We start from the raw sequence: 25,630 nt of genomic DNA, 5'->3' as shown, positions 1-25,630 counted from the left end.
AATATAAAACTCGGCTGGGTCGTTGATTGCTTGAAAAGACACTCTCTCTCTAATTTCACGCTGGTTAAAAGCTGCGTTTACGCTCCCTCCGATCTGCCGGTGTTCTATTTGTCTCAAAATTTCGTTTATTGCTTCTGATGAAGGCTCATCTGAATTTGCTAGAATTTGATCGATCTCGTTTACGCGCTGCTGGTGTTCTATTTGTCTCAAAATTTCGTTTATTGCTTCTGATGAAGGCGAATCTGAATTTGCTAGAATTTGATCGACCTCGTTTACGTGCTGCTGGTGTTCTAATTGTCTCAATATTTCATCTACAGCTTCTGATGAAGGCGAATCTGAATTTGCTAGAATTTGATCGACCTCGTTTGAAACGGCTTGGGATGCTAAGATCTCACTATCTGAAGCTAATTCATCTACTTCACTCAGTCCGCTTAAATCAAACCAGTCATTTAACACCAAATTATCGGCCTCATCTGAGGGATTTTGGCTGGCTAAAATTCGATCTAACAATTCATCATCATCAACTACATTTAATTCATCATCTACTTCAAACAAATCTGAAAGGTCGTCAAACCAATTTTCACTCATGATACAAAGACATTAATAACCTACTAAAAATGAAGAAAAAAACTCTGCGTCGTCCTCCTTACAGAGCCAGCACTTGTTGGACCACTTCGACCAGGCCAGAATTGACCTGCAGAAGCAAGTAGGCCATTTTCATCCTGTTTAGCCGTTGAATCGGTGAAAGACGGATGTTTTTCTTCTTTTTCTTCAGCCGTTTTTCTGATGAAAAAAATAAATAAAAATAAATAAAATGAACGAGCTTTTAATAAATTATATATATATATAAATTTAACTTACTCTGTACAGGTGCAGGAGGTGGTGCGTTCTCTTCCTCTTCATCTGAAAGGATAAAAAACATCTTTTTTACTTCAAATTTAATATACTATGCGGAGCTTTTTTGTGAAACAGCTTACCGGCTGGCTGCTCAGGACCACGTTCAGCGGTTTCAGAGTCGCTGTCGGATTGTTCTGAAAGAATAAAAATAATGAAAAAATATGAACGAATCATCTTTGAAGTAAATAACCACCTTTTTATATATCTCTTACCCTGTGCAGGAGATGGGGGAGGAGGAGGAGGAGGAGGTGGAGGAGGTGTGGGCGGAGATATTGAAGCGGCTGTCTGATGTTGTTCTGAAAGGATAAAAAAACAACGGTAAATGTGTACGAGTCATCTTTGACTTATTAATCAGTTGTTTTTTTATCGTTACCATCCGTCCGCGCATGAGAAGGGGTTGGAGGTGGTGGGGGCTGAGATATTGGGGGTGCGTAGGCCGTCGGACGTTGCTCTGAAGAATAAAAACGATAAATATGAACGACACATCTCTGACTTATTAATCGCTATTTTGTAATCACTTACCAGCTTCGAGGATCGTCTGCGGCGTGATGGTCCTGTAACGAACAGCTTTCACGCTCGCATTCCCGTGTGATCTGACGGTATGGCTGGGCTGATACGAATGTAAGACGGTTCGGCTGGTGGATGGAGGCGTGGTTGGGTAAAAGTTATCACTTCCGGGGTAAGGTTGAACCCCCTCCTTTTCTGTAAAATGAGATATTTCTCAGTTGAAGAAAAGAACGTTACGTATATATTTATAAAATCCACTCACTCAGATTCTCGACCGCGCGATTAATTTTAGACAAATCATCCAGGGGGACCGGTGTCTTACAAGTTAATTCCTCAATAGGAATTTCTTCCCACTCGCCGTCCGATATGACAATAGCGTCTGAAAATAAAGATGTTAAACCAGAAAGAGAAAAAAAAGATTTGCGTCTTGAGTTAAAAACTTACCCGTCATCTTAGCTTGTTACACCTCAAATCACGACTCCGAAAATGCGTTTTTACATTTTATACAGCTGTTTAAAAAAATCTTGAATAGAAAACGGTTGCGATTGGTCGAAAAAAAAATGTTTATAAACAATACAGAGTCATTTGCTTTGTTGTATAGGTAGACAAATGTATGAATGGTTGTTTAGAGTTGTGTGTGTGTGTGTGTGTGTGTGTGTGTGTGTGTGTGTGTGTGTGTGTGTGTGCTTACAGCCATTAATTTGATGTGCTGCTGGACAGAGAGTTTTACACAATAGTTTTAGTTCTGGTCAAAAAGTGTCAGTGAGCTGCATGTAAATATTTACACATTTAAACACAAAGTTTAAGACTGAACATACGAAATCCAACGTGAACATCTGCCAGATGGGTGTGTGTGTGTGTGTGTGTGTGTGTGTGTGTGTGTGTGCTCGTATCCATTGCTTCATCAAAACTCCCCGGAGCAGAAATAAAAAAACCTTTACGATCCAAAAAATAATACCGTACCGTTTTTGTACCGGACATTTCTTCCTGAAATCTCATCATGTCTCAATTCGAACGTTGTTTTTAGCAGAGGAAGGCTATATTCAAAACACGTATCCATCGGTTCTTCTTATTCTTCTTCTTCGCTCATGTTTTGGTTAAAATGTAGCAGCTCTTTCACTCGTGTGTAAATCCGTTTACGACATGCATGTGCCTTAGTTTAACTATTCTGAGAGGTATGACATTAAAGGTTTGACCAGAGGTACGTCTGCTCTGAGACTTTACTAATCCACCCCTCCCAAAAAACAAACCTCATAAACAGCTTTTTATTTATTTCAGCTGTTATAGGTCCTACAAAATGGATCAAATCTTTTCTCTGAGGCAGGAAGCAATGTGTGTGTGTGTGTGTGTGTGTGTGTGTGTGTGTGTGTGTGTGTGTGTGTGTGTGTGTGTGTGTGTGTGTGACAGTGAAAACAAAATGTGACACTAAAGGCAGGAGGCGAGGGGTTAAGCTTTCAGTGTTGATGATGACGAACCAAAGGATGCTGTTCACCTAAATAGCTCTTTGAAACAATAGCAAGTCATTTGCTTTTGTGAATTGTTACCATGCCGACTTGTTTAGAATGAACCAGAACTTTGTTTTAAAACTTTCCCGCCACTCTTTCAATACAGCCCACCTGCAAAAAAAGTAAGTAATTTGCTTTTTGTGTGTTGTTTCTGTGACGATTTGGTTCAACCAGTTCTTTGTTTTTAAAACTTTCCCGCCACCTGCAAAAAAAAAAAGAAGTCATTTGCTTTGTCAGAAGTCGCTGGCTGTGCAAAATTGTTCAGAATGAACTTTAAAAAAGCTCAACAGATCTTAAAAGCATCACGCTGAGGTAAGGATCAACTTTTGTTCTTATAGGCTTGAGTATGCAGGGTGGTTTACAACAGAACCATAAATGGTTTAGGATGGTAAACCATTGCTTTTGTGAAGTGATAGAAATGTTTGAATGGTTTAGTCAAAGACAAATGTTTGAATGTAATCCCTTTACTTCTTAGAGAAGTGTGTGTGTGCGTGTGTGTGTGTGTGTGTGTGTGTGTGTGTGTGTGTGTGTGTGTGTGTGTGTGTGTGTGTGTGTGTGTGTGTGTGTGCTTACAACCATTAATTTGATGTGCTGCTGGACAGAGAGTTTTACACAATAGTTTTAGTTCTGGTCAAAAAGTGTCAGTGAGCTGCATGTAAATAACACATTTAAACACAAAGTTTAAGACTGAACATACGAAATCCAACGTGAACATCTCAAAGAGAGTATTAATGACATAGACAATGTGTCACTCTGAAGAGTTTGTGTGTGTTCAGCAAAAGGCTGCAAAAGTTCATGCATTGACTTCAGCTTCTGTCACTCACTCGAGAGCTAGCAGACCATACCATCTTGTCTGCTACTACAAAAACAGATTCTTTAACTTTGAGGAAACGTACAACCATTTCATTCACGCTGAGGTAAGGATCAACTTTTGTTCTTATAGGCTTGAGAATGCATGGTGGTTTACAACAGGACCATAAATGGTTTAGGATGGTAAACCATTGCTTTTGTGAAGTGATAGAAATGTTTGAATGTAATCCTTTTACTTCTTAGAGAAGTGTGTGTGTGTGTGTGTGTGTGTGTGTGTGTGTGCGTGCGTGCGTGTGTGTGTGTGTGTGTGTGTGTGTGTGTGTGTGTGTGTGTGTGTGTGTGTGTGTGTGTGTGTGTGTGTGTGTGTGTGTGTGTGCTTACAGCCATTAATTTGATGTGCTGCTGGACAGAGAGTTTTACACAATAGTTTTAGTTCTGGTCAAAAAGTGTCAGTGAGCTGCATGTAAATAACACATTTAAACACAAAGTTTAAGACTGAACATACGAAATCCAACGTGAACATCTCAAAGAGAGTATTAATGACATAGACAATGTGTCACTCTGAAGAGTTTGTGTGTGTTCAGCAAAAGGCTGCAAAAGTTCATGCATTGACTTCAGCTTCTGTCACTCACTCGAGAGCTAGCAGACCATACCATATTTAGGTGAGGAACATATCTGAGAGGTGGCTTGGTGCTTCATTCAGCTCCTCGTGGTTCATCATTTTTTCTTAGAGCTCGGCTTTTCACCATTCGGACAGATCTGAGCTTTTAAAGAGTTAAACACAATAGGATTACACTCAGAAGGGAGGGGCTGTGGGAACCGATGGGCTATCACAAAAAAGAAACCACACACCATTACACACATTAGCCTATGACGTGGGGGATCATGGACACTCAACAATACGCCATTGATGATGCGGCGTGGGGGGTCTAAGCCATCTGGACGATCAACAATACACATGTCCATTTGATTAATGATACGGAAGGGGGGGCAAAGATTGAACAATACACCTGTCCATTTGATTAATGATAGGAAGGGGGGGCAAGGTCAAGGGTCAAATGAACAATAGGAATGAAAGGTCAAAGAACAATAGACCTGTCAAAATGTTTGACGAAAGGTGTCTTATAATCCTCTCTCACCGGGCCTGGTGTCACTTTAAAGAAGTAGTCCAGTTACACCTTTGTGGGCTTATAACTTGGCTTCTGAATGTCCTAGAGAGATCAGGTTTGTTTTAGTGTACTCCAATTAACAGCCCCTACAACCACAAAAAGGAATGGAGTCATTAACACTTATGGTTTGTAAATGGCACCCAGAATTATGTTGCACGAAGCACAATTTCACATCATTCTGGGTTCATGTGTGTGAAAACAAGGTCCAATCAGGCTGAAACGTTACAGGAAGGTAGAATCTATTGAGTTGTAAGTGATCTGAACGTTTCATGATGATAGCACTTTCCTAAGGGGGTCAAACCATGTCCCAAAGGTCACCGGATCTGGTGTCAATTTAAAGAAGTAGTCCAGTTACACATTTGTGGGCTTATAACTTGGCTTCTGAATGTCCTAGAGTGATCAGGTTTGTTTCAGAGTACTCCAATCAACAGCCCCTACAACCACAAAAAGGAATGGAGTCATTAGCACTTATGGTTTGTAAATGGCACCCAGAATTATGTTGCACGAAGCACAATTTCACATCATTCTGGGTCCATTTGTGTGAAAACAAGGTCCATTCAGGCTGAAACGTTACAAGAAGGTAGAATCTATTGAGTTGTAAGTGATCTGAACGTTTCATGATGATAGCACATTCCTAAGTGGGTCAAACCATGTCCCAAAGGTCACCGGATCTGGTGTCACTTTAAAGAAGTAGTCCAGTTACACCTTTGTGGGCTTATAACTTGGCTTCTGAATGTCCTAGAGAGATCAGGTTTGTTTTAGTGTACTCCAATCAACAGCCCCTACAACCACAAAAAGGAATGGAGTCATTAGCACTTATGGTTTGTAAATGGCAGCCAGAATTATGTTGCACGAAGCACAATTTCACATCATTCTGGGTCCATTTGTGTGAAAACAAGGTCCAATCAGGCTGAAACGTTACAAGAAGGTAGAATCTATTGAGTTGTAAGTGATCTGAACGTTTCATGATGATCGCACATTCCTAAGGGGGTCAAACCATGTCCCAAAGGTCACCGGGCGTGGTGTCACTTTAAAGAAGTAGTCCAGTTACACCTTTGTGGGCTTAAAACTTGGCTTCTGAATATCCTAGAGAGGTCAGGTTTAATTTAGAGTACTCCAATTAACAGCCCCGATTACTCCAAAAAGGAATGGAGTCATTAGCACTGATGGTTTGTAAATGGCACCCAGAATTATGTTGCACGAAGCACAATTTCACATCATTCTGGGTCCATTTGTGTGAAAACAAGGTCCATTCAGGCTGAAACGTTACAAGAAGGTAGAATCTATTGAGTTGTAAGTGATCTGAACGTTTCATGATGATCGCAGATTCCTATAGGGGGTCAAACCATGTCCCAAAGGTCACCGGGCCTGGTGTCACTTTAAAGAAGTAGTCCAGTTACACCTTTGTGGGCTTAAAACTTGGCTTCTGAATATCCTAGAGAGGTCAGGTTTAATTTAGAGTACTCCAATTAACAGCCCCCATTACTCCAAAAAGGAATGGAGTCATTAGCACTTATGGTTTTTAAATGGCACCCAGAATTATGTTGCACAAAGCACAATTTCACATCATTCTGAGTTCATTTGTGTGAAAACAAGGTCCAATCAGGCTGAAACGTTACAGGAAGGTAGAATCTATTGAGTTGTAAGTGATCTGAACGTTTCATGATGATAGCACTTTCCTAAGGGGGTAAAACCATGTCCCAAAGGTCACCGGATCGGTGTCAATTTAAAGAAGTAGTCCAGTTACACCTTTGTGGGCTTATAACTTGGCTTCTGAATGTCCTAGAGAGGTCAGGTTTGTTTTAGTGTACTCCAATCAACAGCCCCTACAACCACAAAAAGGAATGGAGTCATTAGCACTTATGGTTTGTAAATGGCACCCAGAATTATGTTGCACGAAGCACAATTTCACATCATTCTGGGTCAATTTGTGTGAAAACAAGGTCCAATCAGGCTGAAACGTTACAAGAAGGTAGAATCTATTGAAATGTAAGTGATCTGAACGTTTCATGATGATCGCACATTCCTATAGGGGGTCAAACCATGTCCCAAAGGTCACCGGGCCTCGTGTCAGTTTAAAGAAGTAGTCCAGTTACACCTTTGTGGGCTTATAACTTGGCTTCTGAATATCCTAGAGAGGTCAGGTTTGTTTTAGAGTACTCCCATTAACAACCCCTATTACCTCAAAAAGGAATGGAGTCATTAGCACTTATGGTTTTTAAATGGCACCCAGAATTATGTTGCACGAAGCACAATTTCACATCATTCTGGGTCCATTTGTGTGAAAACAAGGCCCAATAAGGCTGAAACGTTACAGGAAGGTAGAATCTATTGAGTTGTAAGTGATCTGAACGTTTTATGATGATAGCACTTTCCCAAGGGGGTCAAACCATGTCCTAAAGGTCACCGGATCTGGTGTCACTTTAAAGAAGTAGTCCAGTTACACATTTGTGGGCTTATAACTTGGCTTCTGAATATCCTAGAGAGGTCAGGTTTGTTTTAGAGTACTCCAATTAACAGCCCCTATTACCTCAAAAAGGAATGGAGTCATTAGCACTTATGGTTTTTAAATGGCACCCAGAATTATGTTGCACGAAGCACAATTTCACATCATTCTGGGTCCATTTGTGTGAAAACAAGGTCCAATCAGGCTGTAACGTTACAAGAAGGTAGAATCTATTGAGTTGTAAGTGATCTGAACGTTTCATGATGATTGCACATTCCTAAGTGAGTCAAACCATGTCCCAAAGGTCACCGGATCTGGTGTCACTTTAAAGAAGTAGTCCAGTTACACATTTGTGGGCTTATAACTTGGCTTCTGAATGTCCTAGAGAGATCAGGTTTGTTTAGTGTACTCCAATCAACAGCCCCTACAACCACAAAAAGGAATGGAGTCATTAGCACTTATGGTTTGTAAATGGCACCCAGAATTATGTTGCACGAAGCACAAATTCACATCATTCTGGGTCGATTTGTGTGAAAACAAGGTCCAATCAGGCTGAAACGTTACAAGAAGGTAGAATCTATTGAGTTGTAAGTGATATGAACGTTTCATGATGATCGCACATTCCTATAGGGGGTCAAACCATGTCCCAAAGGTGACCGGGCCTGGTGTCACTTTAAAGAAGTAGTCCAGTAACACCTTTGTGGGCTTATAACTTGGCTTCTGAAAGTCCTAGAGAGATCAGGTTTGTTTTAGTGTACTCCAATCCACAGCCCCTACAACCACAAAAAGGAATGGAGTCATTAGCTCTTATGGTTTGTAAATGGCACCCAGAATTATGTTGCACGAAGCACAATTTCACATCATTCTGGGTCGATTTGTGTGAAAACAAGGTCCAATCAGGCTGAAACGATACAAGAAGGTAGAATCTATTGAGTTGTAAGTGATCTGAACGTTTCATGATGATCGCACATTCCTAAGTGTGTCAAACCATGTCCCAAAGGTCACCGGATCTGGTGTCACTTTAAAGAAGTAGTCCAGTTACACATTTGTGGGCTTATAACTTGGCTTCTTAATGTCCTAGAGAGATCAGGTTTGTTTTAGTGTACTCCAATCAACAGCCCCTACAACCACAAAAAGGAATGGAGTCATTAGCACTTATGGTTTGTAAATGGCACCCAGAATTATGTTGCACGAAGCACAATTTCGCATCATTCTGGGTCCATTTGTGTGAAAACAAGGTCCAATCAGGCTGAAACGTTATAAGAAGGTAGAATCTATTGAGTTGTAAGTGATATGAACGTTTCATGATGATCGCACATTCCTATAGGGGGTCAAACCATGTCCCAAAGGTCACCGGGCCTGGTGTCACTTTAAAGAAGTAGTCCAGTTACACCTTTGTGGGCTTATAACTTGGCTTCTGAATGTCCTAGAGAGATCAGGTTTGTTTTAGTGTACTCCAATTAACAGCCCCTACAACCACAAAAAGGAATGGAGTCATTAACACTTATGGTTTGTAAATGGCACCCAGAATTATGTTGCACGAAGCACAATTTCACATCATTCTGTGTTCATTTGTGTGAAAACAAGGTCCAATCAGGCTGAAACGTTACAGGAAGGTAGAATCTATTGAGTTGTAAGTGATCTGAACGTTTCATGATGATAGCACTTTCCTAAGGGGGTCAAACCATGTCCCAAAGGTCACCGGATCTGGTGTCAATTTAAAGTAGTCCAGTTACACATTTGTGGGCTTATAACTTGGCTTCTGAATGTCCTAGAGTGATCAGGTTTGTTTCAGAGTACTCCAATCAACAGCCCCTACAACCACAAAAAGGGATGGAGTCATTAGCACTTATGGTTTGTAAATGGCACCCAGAATTATGTTGCACGAAGCACAATTTCACATCATTCTGGGTCCATTTGTGTGAAAACAAGGTCCATTCAGGCTGAAACGTTACAAGAAGGTAGAATCTATTGAGTTGTAAGTGATCTGAACGTTTCATGATGATAGCACATTCCTAAGTGGGTCAAACCATGTCCCAAAGGTCACCGGATCTGGTGTCACTTTAAAGAAGTAGTCCAGTTACACCTTTGTGGGCTTATAACTTGGCTTCTGAATGTCCTAGAGAGATCAGGTTTGTTTTAGTGTACTCCAATCAACAGCCCCTACAACCACAAAAAGGAATGGAGTCATTAGCACTTATGGTTTGTAAATGGCAGCCAGAATTATGTTGCACGAAGCACAATTTCACATCATTCTGGGTCCATTTTTGTGAAAACAAGGTCCATTCAGGCTGAAACGTTACAAGAAGGTAGAATCTATTGAGTTGTAAGAGATCTGAACGTTTCATGATGATCGCACATTCCTAAGGGGGTCAAACCATGTCCCAAAGGTCACCGGGCCTGGTGTCACTTTAAAGAAGTAGTCCAGTTACACCTTTGTGGGCTTAAAACTTGGCTTCTGAATATCCTAGAGAGGTCAGGTTTAATTTAGAGTATTCCAATTAACAGCCCCCATTACTCCAAAAAGGAATGGAGTCATTAGCACTTATGGTTTTTAAATGGCACCCAGAATTATGTTGCACAAAGCACAATTTCACATCATTCTGAGTTCATTTGTGTGAAAACAAGGTCCATTCAGGCTGAAACGTTACAAGAAGGTAGAATCTATTGAGTTGTAAGTGATCTGAACGTTTCATGATGATCGCAGATTCCTATAGGGGGTCAAACCATGTCCCAAAGGTCACCGGGCCTGGTGTCACTTTAAAGAAGTAGTCCAGTTACACCTTTGTGGGCTTAAAACTTGGCTTCTGAATATCCTAGAGAGGTCAGGTTTAATTTAGAGTACTCCAATTAACAGCCCCCATTACCCCAAAAAGGAATGGAGTCATTAGCACTTATGGTTTTTAAATGGCACCCAGAATTATGTTGCACAAAGCACAATTTCACATCATTCTGAGTTCATTTGTGTGAAAACAAGGTCCAATCAGGCTGAAACGTTACAGGAAGGTAGAATCTATTGAGTTGTAAGTGATCTGAACGTTTCATGATGATAGCACTTTCCTAAGGGGGTCAAACCATGTCCCAAAGGTCACCGGATCGGTGTCAATTTAAAGAAGTAGTCCAGTTACACCTTTGTGGGCTTATAACTTGGCTTCTGAATGTCCTAGAGAGGTCAGGTTTGTTTTAGTGTACTCCAATCAACAGCCCCTACAACCACAAAAAGGAATGGAGTCATTAGCACTTATGGTTTGTAAATGGCACCCAGAATTATGTTGCACGAAGCACAATTTCACATCATTCTGGGTCCATTTGTGTGAAAACAAGGTCCAATCAGGCTGAAACGTTACAAGAAGGTAGAATCTATTGAAATGTAAGTGATCTGAACGTTTCATGATGATAGCACTTTCCTAAGGGGGTCAAACCATGTCCCAAAGGTCACCGGATCTGGTGTCAATTTAAAGAAGTAGTCCAGTTACACATTTGTGGGCTTATAACTTGGCTTCTGAATGTCCTAGAGAGATCAGGCTTGTTTTAGTGTACTCCAATCAACAGCCCCTACAACCACAAAAAGGAATGGAGTCATTAACACTTATGGCTTGTAAATGGCACCCAGAATTATGTTGCACAAAGCACAATTTCACATCATTCTGGGTCCATTTGTGTGAAAACAAGGTCCAATCAGGCTGAAACGTTACAAGAAGGTAGAATCAATTGAGTTGTAAGTGATCTGAACGTTTCATGATGATAGCACTTTCCTAAGGGGGTCAAACCATGTCCCAAAGGTCACCGGATCTGGTGTCAATTTATAGAAGTAGTCCAGTTACATATTTGTGGGCTTATAACTTGGCTTCTCAATGTCCTAGAGAGGTCAGGTTTGTTTTAGAGTACTCCCATTAACAGCCCCTATTACCACAAAAAGGAATGGAGTCATTAGCACTTATGGTTTGTAAATGGCACCCAGAATTATGTTGCACGAAGCACAATTTCACATCATTCTGGGTCCATTTGTGTGAAAACAAGGCCCAATCAGGCTGAAACGTTACAGGAAGGTAGAATCTATTGAGTTGTAAGTGATCTGAACGTTTTATGATGATAGCACTTTCCCAAGGGGGTCAAACCATGTCCTAAAGGTCACCGGATCTGGTGTCACTTTAAAGAAGTAGTCCAGTTACACATTTGTGGGCTTATAACTTGGCTTCTGAATATCCTAGAGAGGTCAGGTTTGTTTTAGTGTACTCCAATTAACAGCCCCTATTACCTCAAAAAGGAATGGAGTCATTAGCACTTATGGTTTTTAAATGGCACCCAGAATTATGTTGCACGAAGCACAATTTCACATCATTCTGGGTCGATTTGTGTGAAAACAAGGTCCAATCAGGCTGAAACGTTACAAGAAGGTAGAATCTATTGAGTTGTAAGTGATATGAATGTTTCATGATGATCGCACATTCCTATAGGGGGTCAAACCATGTCCCAAAGGTGACCGGGCCTGGTGTCACTTTAAAGAAGTAGTCCAGTAACACCTTTGTGGGCTTATAACTTGGCTTCTGAATGTCCTAGAGAGATCAGGTTTGTTTTAGTGTACTCCAATCAACAGCCCCTACAACCACAAAAAGGAATGGAGTCATTAGCACTTATGGTTTGTAAATGGCACCCAGAATTATGTTGCACGAAGCACAATTTCACATCATTCTGGGTCCATTTGTGTGAAAACAAGGTCCAATCAGGCTGAAACGTTATAAGAAGGTAGAATCTATTGAGTTGTAAGTGATATGAATGTTTCATGATGATCGCACATTCCTATAGGGGGTCAAACCATGTCCCAAAGGTCACCGGGCCTGGTGTCACTTTAAAGAAGTAGTCCAGTTACACCTTTGTGGGCTTATAACTTGGCTTCTGAATGTCCTAGAGAGATCAGGTTTGTTTTAGTGTACTCCAATCAACAGCCCCTACAACCACAAAAAGGAATGGAGTCATTAACACTTATGGTTTGTAAATGGCACCCAGAATTATGTTGCACGAAGCACAATTTCACATCTTTCTGGGTTCATTTGTGTGAAAACAAGGTCCAATCAGGCTGAAACGTTACAGGAAGGTATAATCTATTGAGTTGTGAGTGATCTGAACGTTTCATGATGATAGCACTTTCCTAAGGGGGTCAAACCATGTCCCAAAGGTCACCGGATCTGGTGTCAGTTTAAAGAAGTAGTCCAGTTACACATTTGTGGGCTTATAACTTGGCTTCTGAATGTCCTAGAGTGATCAGGTTTGTTTCAGAGTACTCCAATCAACAGCCCCTACAACCACAAAAAGGAATGGAGTCATTAGCACTTATGGTTTGTAAATGGCACCCAGAATTATGTTGCACGAAGCACAATTTCACATCATTCTTGGTCCATTTGTGTGAAAACAAGGTCCAATCAGGCTGAAACGTTACAAGAAGGTAGAATCTATTGAAATGTAAGTGATCTGAACGTTTCATGATGATAGCACTTTCCTAAGCGGGTCAAACCATGTCCCAAAGGTCACCGGATCTGGTGTCAATTTAAAGAAGTAGTCCAGTTACACATTTGTGGGCGTATAACTTGGCTTCTGAATGTCCTAGAGAGATCAGGCTTGTTTTAGTGTACTCCAATCAACAGCCCCTACAACCACAAAAAGGAATGGAGTCATTAGCACTTATGGTTTGTAAATGGCACCCAGAATTATGTTGCACAAAGCACAATTTCACATCATTCTGGGTCCATTTGTGTGAAAACAAGGTCCAATCAGGCTGAAACGTTACAAGAAAGTAGAATCAATTGAGTTGTAAGTGATCTGAACGTTTCATGATGATAGCACTTTCCTAAGGGGGTCAAACCATGTCCCAAAGGTCACCGGATCTGGTGTCAATTTAAAGAAGTAGTCCAGTTACATATTTGTGGGCTTATAACTTGGCTTCTGAATGTCCTAGAGAGGTCAGATTTGTTTTAGTGTACTCCAATCAACAGCCCCTACAACCACAAAAAGGAATGGAGTCATTAGCACTTATGGTTTGTAAATGGCACCCAGAATTATGTTGCACGAAGCACAATTTCACATCATTCTGGGTCCATTTGTGTGAAAACAAGGTCCAATCAGGCTGAAACGTTACAAGAAGGTAGAATCTATTGAGTTGTAAGTGATCTGAACGTTTCATGATGATCGCACATTCCTATAGGGGGTCAAACCATGTCCCAAAGGTCACCGGGCCTCGTGTCAGTTTAAAGAAGTAGTCCAGTTACACCTTTGTGGGCTTATAACTTGGCTTCTGAATATCCTAGAGAGGTCAGGTTTGTTTTAGAGTACTCCCATTAACAGCCCCTATTACCTCAAAAAGGAATGGAGTCATTAGCACTTATGGTTTGTAAATGGCACCCAGAATTATGTTGCACGAAGCACAATTTCACATCATTCTGGGTCGATTTGTGTGAAAACAAGGTCCAATCAGGCTGAAACGTTACAAGAAGGTAGAATCTATTGAGTTGTAAGTGATATGAATGTTTCATGATGATCGCACATTCCTATAGGGGGTCAAACCATGTCCCAAAGGTGACCGGGCCTGGTGTCACTTTAAAGAAGTAGTCCAGTAACACCTTTGTGGGCTTATAACTTGGCTTCTGAATGCCCTAGAGAGATCAGGTTTGTTTTAGTGTACTCCAATCAACAGCCCCTACAACCACAAAAAGGAATGGAGTCATTAGCACTTATGGTTTGTAAATGGCACCCAGAATTATGTTGCACGAAGCACAATTTCACATCATTCTGGGTCCATTTGTGTGAAAACAAGGTCCAATCAGGCTGAAACGTTATAAGAAGGTAGAATCTATTGAGTTGTAAGTGATATGAATGTTTCATGATGATCGCACATTCCTATAGGGGGTCAAACCATGTCCCAAAGGTCACCGGGCCTGGTGTCACTTTAAAGAAGTAGTCCAGTTACACCTTTGTGGGCTTATAACTTGGCTTCTGAATGTCCTAGAGAGATCAGGTTTGTTTTAGTGTACTCCAATCAACAGCCCCTACAACCACAAAAAGGAATGGAGTCATTAACACTTATGGTTTGTAAATGGCACCCAGAATTATGTTGCACGAAGCACAATTTCACATCTTTCTGGGTTCATTTGTGTGAAAACAAGGTCCAATCAGGCTGAAACGTTATAAGAAGGTAGAATCTATTGAGTTGTAAGTGATATGAATGTTTCATGATGATCGCACATTCCTATAGGGGGTCAAACCATGTCCCAAAGGTCACCGGGCCTGGTGTCACTTTAAAGAAGTAGTCCAGTTACACCTTTGTGGGCTTATAACTTGGCTTCTGAATGTCCTAGAGAGATCAGGTTTGTTTTAGTGTACTCCAATCAACAGCCCCTACAACCACAAAAAGGAATGGAGTCATTAACACTTATGGTTTGTAAATGGCACCCAGAATTATGTTGCACGAAGCACAATTTCACATCATTCTGGGTCCATTTGTGTGAAAACAAGGTCCAATCAGGCTGAAACGTTACAAGAAGGTAGAATCTATTGAAATGTAAGTGATCTGAACGTTTCATGATGATAGCACTTTCCTAAGGGGGTCAAACCATGTCCCAAAGGTCACCGGATCTGGTGTCAATTTAAAGAAGTAGTCCAGTTACACATTTGTGGGCGTATAACTTGGCTTCTGAATGTCCTAGAGAGATCAGGCTTGTTTTAGTGTACTCCAATCAACAGCCCCTACAACCACAAAAAGGAATGGAGTCATTAGCACTTATGGTTTGTAAATGGCACCCAGAATTATGTTGCACAAAGCACAATTTCACATCATTCTGGGTCCATTTGTGTGAAAACAAGGTCCAATCAGGCTGAAACGTTACAAGAAGGTAGAATCAATTGAGTTGTAAGTGATCTGAACGTTTCATGATGATAGCCCTTTCCTAAGGGGGTCAAACCATGTCCCAAAGGTCACCGGATCTGGTGTCAATTTAAAGAAGTAGTCCAGTTACATATTTGTGGGCTTATAACTTGGCTTCTCAATGTCCTAGAGAGGTCAGATTTGTTTTAGTGTACTCCAATCAACAGCCCCTACAACCACAAAAAGGAATGGAGTCATTAGCACTTATGGTTTGTAAATGGCACCCAGAATTATGTTGCACGAAGCACAATTTCACATCATTCTGGGTCCATTTGTGTGAAAACAAGGTCCAATCAGGCTGAAACGTTACAAGAAGGTAGAATCTATTGAGTTGTAAGTGATCTGAACGTTTCATGATGATCGCACATTCCTATAGGGGGTCAAACCATGTCCCAAAGGTCACCGGGCCTCGTGTCAGTTTAAAGAAGTAGTCCAGTTACACCTTTGTGGGCTTAAAACTTGGCTTCTGAATATCCTAGAGAGGTCAGGTTTGTTTTAGAGTACTCCCATTAACAGCCCCTATTACCTCAAAAAGGAATGGAGTCATTAGCACTTATGGTTTTTAAATGGCACCCAGAATTATGTTGCACGAAGCACAATTTCACATCATTCTGGGTCCATTTGTGTGAAAACAAGGCCCAATCAGGCTGAAACGTTACAGGAAGGTAGAATCTATTGAGTTGTAAGTGATCTGAACGTTTTATGATGATAGCACTTTCCTAAGGGGGTCAAATCATGTCCTAAAGGTCACCGGATCTGGTGTCACTTTAAAGAAGTAGTCCAGTTACACATTTGTGGGCTTATAACTTGGCTTCTGAATATCCTAGAGAGGTCAGGTTTGTTTTAGAGTACTCCAATTAACAGCCCCTATTACCTCAAAAAGGAATGGAGTCATTAGCACTTATGGTTTTTAAATGGCACCCAGAATTATGTTGCACGAAGCACAATTTCACATCATTCTGGGTCCATTTGTGTGAAAACAAGGTCCAATCAGGCTGTAACGTTACAAGAAGGTAGAATCTATTGAGTTGTAAGTGATCTGAACGTTTCATGATGATCGCACATTCCTAAGTGAGTCAAACCATGTCCCAAAGGTCACCGGATCTGGTGTCACTTTAAAGAAGTAGTCCAGTTACACATTTGTGGGCTTATAACTTGGCTTCTGAATGTCCTAGAGAGATCAGGTTTGTTTTAGTGTACTCCAATCAACAGCCCCTGCAACCACAAAAAGGAATGGAGTCATTAGCACTTATGGTTTGTAAATGGCACCCAGAATTATGTTGCACGAAGCACAATTTCACATCATTCTGGGTCGATTTGTGTGAAAACAAGGTCCAATCAGGCTGAAACGATACAAGAAGGTAGAATCTATTGAGTTGTAAGTGATCTGAACGTTTCATGATGATCGCACATTCCTAAGTGTGTCAAACCATGTCCCAAAGGTCACCGGATCTGGTGTCACTTTAAAGAAGTAGTCCAGTTACACATTTGTGGTCTTATAACTTGGCTTCTGAATGTCCTAGAGAGATCAGGTTTGTTTTAGTGTACTCCAATCAACAGCCCCTACAACCACAAAAAGGAATGGAGTCATTAGCACTTATGGTTTGTAAATGGCACCCAGAATTATGTTGCACGAAGCACAATTTCACATCATTCTGGGTCCATTTGTGTGAAAACAAGGTCCAATCAGGCTGAAACGTTATAAGAAGGTAGAATCTATTGAGTTGTAAGTGATATGAACGTTTCATGATGATCGCACATTCCTATAGGGGGTCAAACCATGTCCCAAAGGTCACCGGGCCTGGTGTCACTTTAAAGAAGTAGTCCAGTTACACCTTTGTGGGCTTATAACTTGGCTTCTGAATGTCCTAGAGAGATCAGGTTTGTTTTAGTGTACTCCAATTAACAGCCCCTACAACCACAAAAAGGAATGGAGTCATTAACACTTATGGTTTGTAAATGGCACCCAGAATTATGTTGCACGAAGCACAATTTCACATCATTCTGGGTTCATGTGTGTGAAAACAAGGTCCAATCAGGCTGAAACGTTACAGGAAGGTAGAATCTATTGAGTTGTAAGTGATCTGAACGTTTCATGATGATAGCACTTTCCTAAGGGGGTCAAACCATGTCCCAAAGGTCACCGGATCTGGTGTCAATTTAAAGAAGTAGTCCAGTTACACATTTGTGGGCTTATAACTTGGCTTCTGAATGTCCTAGAGTGATCAGGTTTGTTTCAGAGTACTCCAATCAACAGCCCCTACAACCACAAAAAGGAATGGAGTCATTAGCACTTATGGTTTGTAAATGGCACCCAGAATTATGTTGCACGAAGCACAATTTCACATCATTCTGGGTCCATTTGTGTGAAAACAAGGTCCATTCAGGCTGAAACGTTACAAGAAGGTAGAATCTATTGAGTTGTAAGTGATCTGAACGTTTCATGATGATGGCACATTCCTAAGTGGGTCAAACCATGTCCCAAAGGTCACCGGATCTGGTGTCACTTTAAAGAAGTAGTCCAGTTACACCTTTGTGGGCTTATAACTTGGCTTCTGAATGTCCTAGAGAGATCAGGTTTGTTTTAGTGTACTCCTATCAACAGCCCCTACAACCACAAAAAGGAATGGAGTCATTAGCACTTATGGTTTGTAAATGGCAGCCAGAATTATGTTGCACGAAGCACAATTTCACATCATTCTGGGTCCATTTGTGTGAAAACAAGGTCCAATCAGGCTGAAACGTTACAAGAAGGTAGAATCTATTGAGTTGTAAGTGATCTGAACGTTTCATGATGATCGCACATTCCTAAGGGGGTCAAACCATGTCCCAAAGGTCACCGGGCCTGGTGTCACTTTAAAGAAGTAGTCCAGTTACACCTTTGTGGGCTTAAAACTTGGCTTCTGAATATCCTAGAGAGGTCAGGTTTAATTTAGAGTACTCCAATTAACAGCCCCGATTACTCCAAAAAGGAATGGAGTCATTAGCACTGATGGTTTGTAAATGGCGCCCAGAATTATGTGGCACGAAGCACAATTTCACATCATTCTGGGTCCATTTGTGTGAAAACAAGGTCCATTCAGGCTGAAACGTTACAAGAAGGTAGAATCTATTGAGTTGTAAGTGATCTGAACGTTTCATGATGATCGCAGATTCCTATAGGGGGTCAAACCATGTCCCAAAGGTCACCGGGCCTGGTGTCACTTTAAAGAAGTAGTCCAGTTACACCTTTGTGGGCTTAAAACTTGGCTTCTGAATATCCTAGAGAGGTCAGGTTTAATTTAGAGTACTCCAATTAACAGCCCCCATTACCCCAAAAAGGAATGGAGTCATTAGCACTTATGGTTTTTAAATGGCACCCAGAATTATGTTGCACAAAGCACAATTTCACATCATTCTGAGTTCATTTGTGTGAAAACAAGGTCCAATCAGGCTGAAACGTTACAGGAAGGTAGAATCTATTGAGTTGTAAGTGATCTGAACGTTTCATGATGATAGCACTTTCCTAAGGGGGTAAAACCATGTCCCAAAGGTCACCGGATCGGTGTCAATTTAAAGAAGTAGTCCAGTTACACCTTTGTGGGCTTATAACTTGGCTTCTGAATGTCCTAGAGAGGTCAGGTTTGTTTTAGTGTACTCCAATCAACAGCCCCTACAACCACAAAAAGGAATGGAGTCATTAGCACTTATGGTTTGTAAATGGCAGCCAGAATTATGTTGCACGAAGCACAATTTCACATCATTCTGGGTCCATTTGTGTGAAAACAAGGTCCAATCAGGCTGAAACGTTACAAGAAGGTAGAATCTATTGAGTTGTAAGTGATCTGAACGTTTCATGATGATCGCACATTCCTAAGGGGGTCAAACCATGTCCCAAAGGTCACCGGGCCTGGTGTCACTTTAAAGAAGTAGTCCAGTTACACCTTTGTGGGCTTAAAACTTGGCTTCTGAATATCCTAGAGAGGTCAGGTTTAATTTAGAGTACTCCAATTAACAGCCCCGATTACTCCAAAAAGGAATGGAGTCATTAGCACTGATGGTTTGTAAATGGCACCCAGAATTATGTTGCACGAAGCACAATTTCACATCATTCTGGGTCCATTTGTGTGAAAACAAGGTCCATTCAGGCTGAAACGTTACAAGAAGGTAGAATCTATTGAGTTGTAAGTGATCTGAACGTTTCATGATGATCGCAGATTCCTATAGGGGGTCAAACCATGTCCCAAAGGTCACCGGGCCTGGTGTCACTTTAAAGAAGTAGTCCAGTTACACCTTTGTGGGCTTAAAACTTGGCTTCTGAATATCCTAGAGAGGTCAGGTTTAATTTAGAGTACTCCAATTAACAGCCCCCATTACCCCAAAAAGGAATGGAGTCATTAGCACTTATGGTTTTTAAATGGCACCCAGAATTATGTTGCACGAAGCACAATTTCACATCATTCTGGGTCAATTTGTGTGAAAACAAGGTCCAATCAGGCTGAAACGTTACAAGAAGGTAGAATCTATTGAAATGTAAGTGATCTGAACGTTTCATGATGATCGCACATTCCTATAGGGGGTCAAACCATGTCCCAAAGGTCACCGGGCCTCGTGTCAGTTTAAAGAAGTAGTCCAGTTACACCTTTGTGGGCTTATAACTTGGCTTCTGAATATCCTAGAGAGGTCAGGTTTGTTTTAGAGTACTCCCATTAACAGCCCCTATTACCTCAAAAAGGAATGGAGTCATTAGCACTTATGGTTTTTAAATGGCACCCAGAATTATGTTGCACGAAGCACAATTTCACATCATTCTGGGTCCATTTGTGTGAAAACAAGGCCCAATCAGGCTGAAACGTTACAGGAAGGTAGAATCTATTGAGTTGTAAGTGATCTGAACGTTTTATGATGATAGCACTTTCCTAAGGGGGTCAAATCATGTCCTAAAGGTCACCGGATCTGGTGTCACTTTAAAGAAGTAGTCCAGTTACACATTTGTGGGCTTATAACTTGGCTTCTGAATATCCTAGAGAGGTCAGGTTTGTTTTAGAGTACTCCAATTAACAGCCCCTATTACCTCAAAAAGGAATGGAGTCATTAGCACTTATGGTTTTTAAATGGCACCCAGAATTATGTTGCACGAAGCACAATTTCACATCATTCTGGGTCCATTTGTGTGAAAACAAGGTCCAATCAGGCTGTAACGTTACAAGAAGGTAGAATCTATTGAGTTGTAAGTGATCTGAACGTTTCATGATGATTGCACATTCCTAAGTGAGTCAAACCATGTCCCAAAGGTCACCGGATCTGGTGTCACTTTAAAGAAGTGGTCCAGTTACACATTTGTGGGCTTATAACTTGGCTTCTGAATGTCCTAGAGAGATCAGGTTTGTTTTAGTGTACTCCAATCAACAGCCCCTACAACCACAAAAAGGAATGGAGTCATTAGCACTTATGGTTTGTAAATGGCACCCAGAATTATGTTGCACGAAGCACAATTTCACATCATTCTGGGTCGATTTGTGTGAAAACAAGGTCCAATCAGGCTGAAACGTTACAAGAAGGTAGAATCTATTGAGTTGTAAGTGATATGAACGTTTCATGATGATCGCACATTCCTATAGGGGGTCAAACCATGTCCCAAAGGTGACCGGGCCTGGTGTCACTTTAAAGAAGTAGTCCAGTAACACCTTTGTGGGCTTATAACTTGGCTTCTGAAAGTCCTAGAGAGATCAGGTTTGTTTTAGTGTACTCCAATCCACAGCCCCTACAACCACAAAAAGGAATGGAGTCATTAGCACTTATGGTTTGTAAATGGCACCCAGAATTATGTTGCACGAAGCACAATTTCACATCATTCTGGGTCGATTTGTGTGAAAACAAGGTCCAATCAGGCTGAAACGATACAAGAAGGTAGAATCTATTGAGTTGTAAGTGATCTGAACGTTTCATGATGATCGCACATTCCTAAGTGTGTCAAACCATGTCCCAAAGGTCACCGGATCTGGTGTCACTTTAAAGAAGTAGTCCAGTTACACATTTGTGGGCTTATAACTTGGCTTCTGAATGTCCTAGAGAGATCAGGTTTGTTTTAGTGTACTCCAATCAACAGCCCCTACAACCACAAAAAGGAATGGAGTCATTAGCACTTATGGTTTGTAAATGGCACCCAGAATTATGTTGCACGAAGCACAATTTCGCATCATTCTGGGTTCATTTGTGTGAAAACAAGGTCCAATCAGGCTGAAACGTTATAAGAAGGTAGAATCTATTGAGTTGTAAGTGATATGAACGTTTCATGATGATCGCACATTCCTATAGGGGGTCAAACCATGTCCCAAAGGTCACCGGGCCTGGTGTCACTTTATAGAAGTAGTCCAGTTACACCTTTGTGGGCTTATAACTTGGCTTCTGAATGTCCTAGAGAGATCAGGTTTGTTTTAGTGTACTCCAATTAACAGCCCCTACAACCACAAAAAGGAATGGAGTCATTAACACTTATGGTTTGTAAATGGCACCCAGAATTATGTTGCACGAAGCACAATTTCACATCATTCTGTGTTCATTTGTGTGAAAACAAGGTCCAATCAGGCTGAAACGTTACAGGAAGGTAGAATCTATTGAGTTGTAAGTGATCTGAACGTTTCATGATGATAGCACTTTCCTAAGGGGGTCAAACCATGTCCCAAAGGTCACCGGATCTGGTGTCAATTTAAAGAAGTAGTCCAGTTACACATTTGTGGGCTTATAACTTGGCTTCTGAATGTCCTAGAGTGATCAGGTTTGTTTCATAGTACTCCAATCAACAGCCCCTACAACCACAAAAAGGGATGGAGTCATTAGCACTTATGGTTTGTAAATGGCACCCAGAATTATGTTGCACGAAGCACAATTTCACATCATTCTGGGTCCATTTGTGTGAAAACAAGGTCCATTCAGGCTGAAACGTTACAAGAAGGTAGAACCTATTGAGTTGTAATTGATCTGAACGTTTCATGATGATAGCACATTCCTAAGTGGGTCAAACCATGTCCCAAAGGTCACCGGATCTGGTGTCACTTTAAAGAAGTAGTCCAGTTACACCTTTGTGGGCTTATAACTTGGCTTCTGAATGTCCTAGAGAGATCAGGTTTGTTTTAGTGTACTCCAGTCAACAGCCCCTACAACCACAAAAAGGAATGGAGTCATTAGCACTTATGGTTTGTAAATGGCAGCCAGAATTATGTTGCACGAAGCACAATTTCACATCATTCTGGGTCCATTTGTGTGAAAACAAGGTCCAATCAGGCTGAAACGTTACAAGAAGGTAGAATCTATTGAGTTGTAAGAGATCTGAACGTTTCATGATGATCGCACATTCCTAAGGGGGTCAAACCATGTCCCAAAGGTCACCGGGCCTGGTGTCACTTTAAAGAAGTAGTCCAGTTACACCTTTGTGGGCTTAAAACTTGGCTTCTGAATATCCTAGAGAGGTCAGGTTTAATTTAGAGTACTCCAATTAACAGCCCCCATTACTCCAAAAAGGAATGGAGTCATTAGCACTTATGGTTTGTAAGTGGCACCCAGAATTATGTTGCACGAAGCACAATTTCACATCATTCTGGGTCCATTTGTGTGAAAACAAGGTCCATTCAGGCTGAAACGTTACAAGAAGGTAGAATCTATTGAGTTGTAAGAGATCTGAACGTTTCATGATGATCGCACATTCCTAAGGGGGTCAAACCATGTCCCAAAGGTCACCGGGCCTGGTGTCACTTTAAAGAAGTAGTCCAGTTACACCTTTGTGGGCTTAAAACTTGGCTTCTGAATATCCTAGAGAGGTCAGGTTTAATTTAGAGTACTCCAATTAACAGCCCCCATTACCCCAAAAAGGAATGGAGTCATTAGCACTTATGGTTTTTAAATGGCACCCAGAATTATGTTGCACAAAGCACAATTTCACATCATTCTGAGTTCATTTGTGTGAAAACAAGGTCCAATCAGGCTGAAACGTTACAGGAAGGTAGAATCTATTGAGTTGTAAGTGATCTGAACGTTTCATGATGATAGCACTTTCCTAAGGGGGTCAAACCATGTCCCAAAGGTCACCGGATCGGTGTCAATTTAAAGAAGTAGTCCAGTTACACCTTTGTGGGCTTATAACTTGGCTTCTGAATGTCCTAGAGAGGTCAGGTTTGTTTTAGTGTACTCCAATCAACAGCCCCTACAACCACAAAAAGGAATGGAGTCATTAGCACTTATGGTTTGTAAATGGCACCCAGAATTATGTTGCACGAAGCACAATTTCACATCATTCTGAGTCCATTTGTGTGAAAACAAGGTCCAATCAGGCTGAAACGTTACAAGAAGGTAGAATCTATTGAAATGTAAGTGATCTGAACGTTTCATGATGATAGCACTTTCCTAAGGGGGTCAAACCATGTCCCAAAGGTCACCGGATCTGGTGTCAATTTAAAGAAGTAGTCCAGTTACACATTTGTGGGCTTATAACTTGGCTTCTGAATGTCCTAGAGAGATCAGGCTTGTTTTAGTGTACTCCAATCAACAGCCCCTACAACCACAAAAAGGAATGGAGTCATTAACACTTATGGTTTGTAAATGGCACCCAGAATTATGTTGCACAAAGCACAATTTCACATCATTCTGGGTCCATTTGTGTGAAAACAAGGTCCAATCAGGCTGAAACGTTACAAGAAGGTAGAATCAATTGAGTTGTAAGTGATCTGAACGTTTCATGATGATAGCACTTTCCTAAGGGGGTCAAACCATGTCCCAAAGGTCACCGGATCTGGTGTCAATTTATAGAAGTAGTCCAGTTACATATTTGTGGGCTTATAACTTGGCTTCTCAATGTCCTAGAGAGGTCAGGTTTGTTTTAGAGTACTCCCATTAACAGCCCCTATTACCTCAAAAAGGAATGGAGTCATTAGCACTTATGGTTTTTAAATGGCACCCAGATTTATGTTGCACGAAGCACAATTTCACATCATTCTGGGTCCATTTGTGTGAAAAAAAGGTTCAATCAGGCTGAAACGTTACAAGAAGGTAGAATCTATTGAGTTGTAAGTGATCTGAACGTTTCATGATGATCGCACATTCCTAAGGGGGTCAAACCATGTCCCAAAGGTCACCAGATCTGGTGTCACTTTAAAGAAGTAGTCCAGTTACATATTTGTGGGCTTATAACTTGGCTTCTGAATGTCCTAGAGAGGTCAGGTTTGTTTTAGTGTACTCCAATCAACAGCCCCTACAACCACAAAAAGGAATGGAGTCATTAGCACTTATGGTTTGTAAATGGCACCCAGAATTATGTTGCACGAAGCACAATTTCACATCATTCTGGGTCCATTTGTGTGAAAACAAGGCCCAATCAGGCTGAAACGTTACAGGAAGGTAGAATCTATTGAGTTGTAAGTGATATGAATGTTTCATGATGATCGCACATTCCTATAGGGGGTCAAACCATGTCCCAAAGGTGACCGGGCCTGGTGTCACTTTAAAGAAGTAGTCCAGTAACACCTTTGTGGGCTTATAACTTGGCTTCTGAATGTCCTAGAGAGATCAGGTTTGTTTTAGTGTACTCCAATCAACAGCCCCTACAACCACAAAAAGGAATGGAGTCATTAGCACTTATGGTTTGTAAATGGCACCCAGAATTATGTTGCACGAAGCACAATTTCACATCATTCTGGGTCCATTTGTGTGAAAACAAGGTCCATTCAGGCTGAAACGTTACAAGAAGGTAGAACCTATTGAGTTGTAATTGATCTGAACGTTTCATGATGATAGCACATTCCTAAGTGGGTCAAACCATGTCCCAAAGGTCACCGGATCTGGTGTCACTTTAAAGAAGTAGTCCAGTTACACCTTTGTGGGCTTATAACTTGGCTTCTGAATGTCCTAGAGAGATCAGGTTTGTTTTAGTGTACTCCAATCAACAGCCCCTACAACCACAAAAAGGAATGGAGTCATTAGCACTTATGGTTTGTAAATGGCAGCCAGAATTATGTTGCACGAAGCACAATTTCACATCATTCTGGGTCCATTTGTGTGAAAACAAGGTCCAATCAGGCTGAAACGTTACAAGAAGGTAGAATCTATTGAGTTGTAAGAGATCTGAACGTTTCATGATGATCGCACATTCCTAAGGGGGTCAAACCATGTCCCAAAGGTCACCGGGCCTGGTGTCACTTTAAAGAAGTAGTCCTGTTACACCTTTGTGGGCTTAAAACTTGGCTTCTGAATATCCTAGAGAGGTCAGGTTTAATTTAGAGTACTCCAATTAACAGCCCCCATTACTCCAAAAAGGAATGGAGTCATTAGCACTTATGGTTTGTAAGTGGCACCCAGAATTATGTTGCACGAAGCACAATTTCACATCATTCTGGGTCCATTTGTGTGAAAA

At 41.1% G+C, this 25,630-nt stretch overlaps 1 long non-coding RNA gene across 1 annotated transcript; it reads right to left on the bottom strand.

Annotated features, from left to right (window-relative positions):
• Positions 1-1,109: 1,109 nt before the first annotated feature.
• LOC129167096 (uncharacterized) lies at positions 1,110-4,368 on the bottom strand. Its single transcript, XR_008565929.2, has 3 exons — positions 1,420-4,368; positions 1,271-1,348; positions 1,110-1,193 (listed from the first exon to the last, which is right to left on the bottom strand). It is a non-coding gene; the product is annotated as an uncharacterized lncRNA (long non-coding RNA).
• Between the last annotated feature and the right edge of the window lie 21,262 nt (positions 4,369-25,630).

Source organism: Nothobranchius furzeri, chromosome 7, assembly GCF_043380555.1.
Source record: "Nothobranchius furzeri strain GRZ-AD chromosome 7, NfurGRZ-RIMD1, whole genome shotgun sequence".
NCBI classification, from domain to species: domain Eukaryota; kingdom Metazoa; phylum Chordata; class Actinopteri; order Cyprinodontiformes; family Nothobranchiidae; genus Nothobranchius; species Nothobranchius furzeri.
Note: the sequence above shows the minus strand (reverse complement) of the source record. Positions and strands in the feature narration are given on the sequence as shown.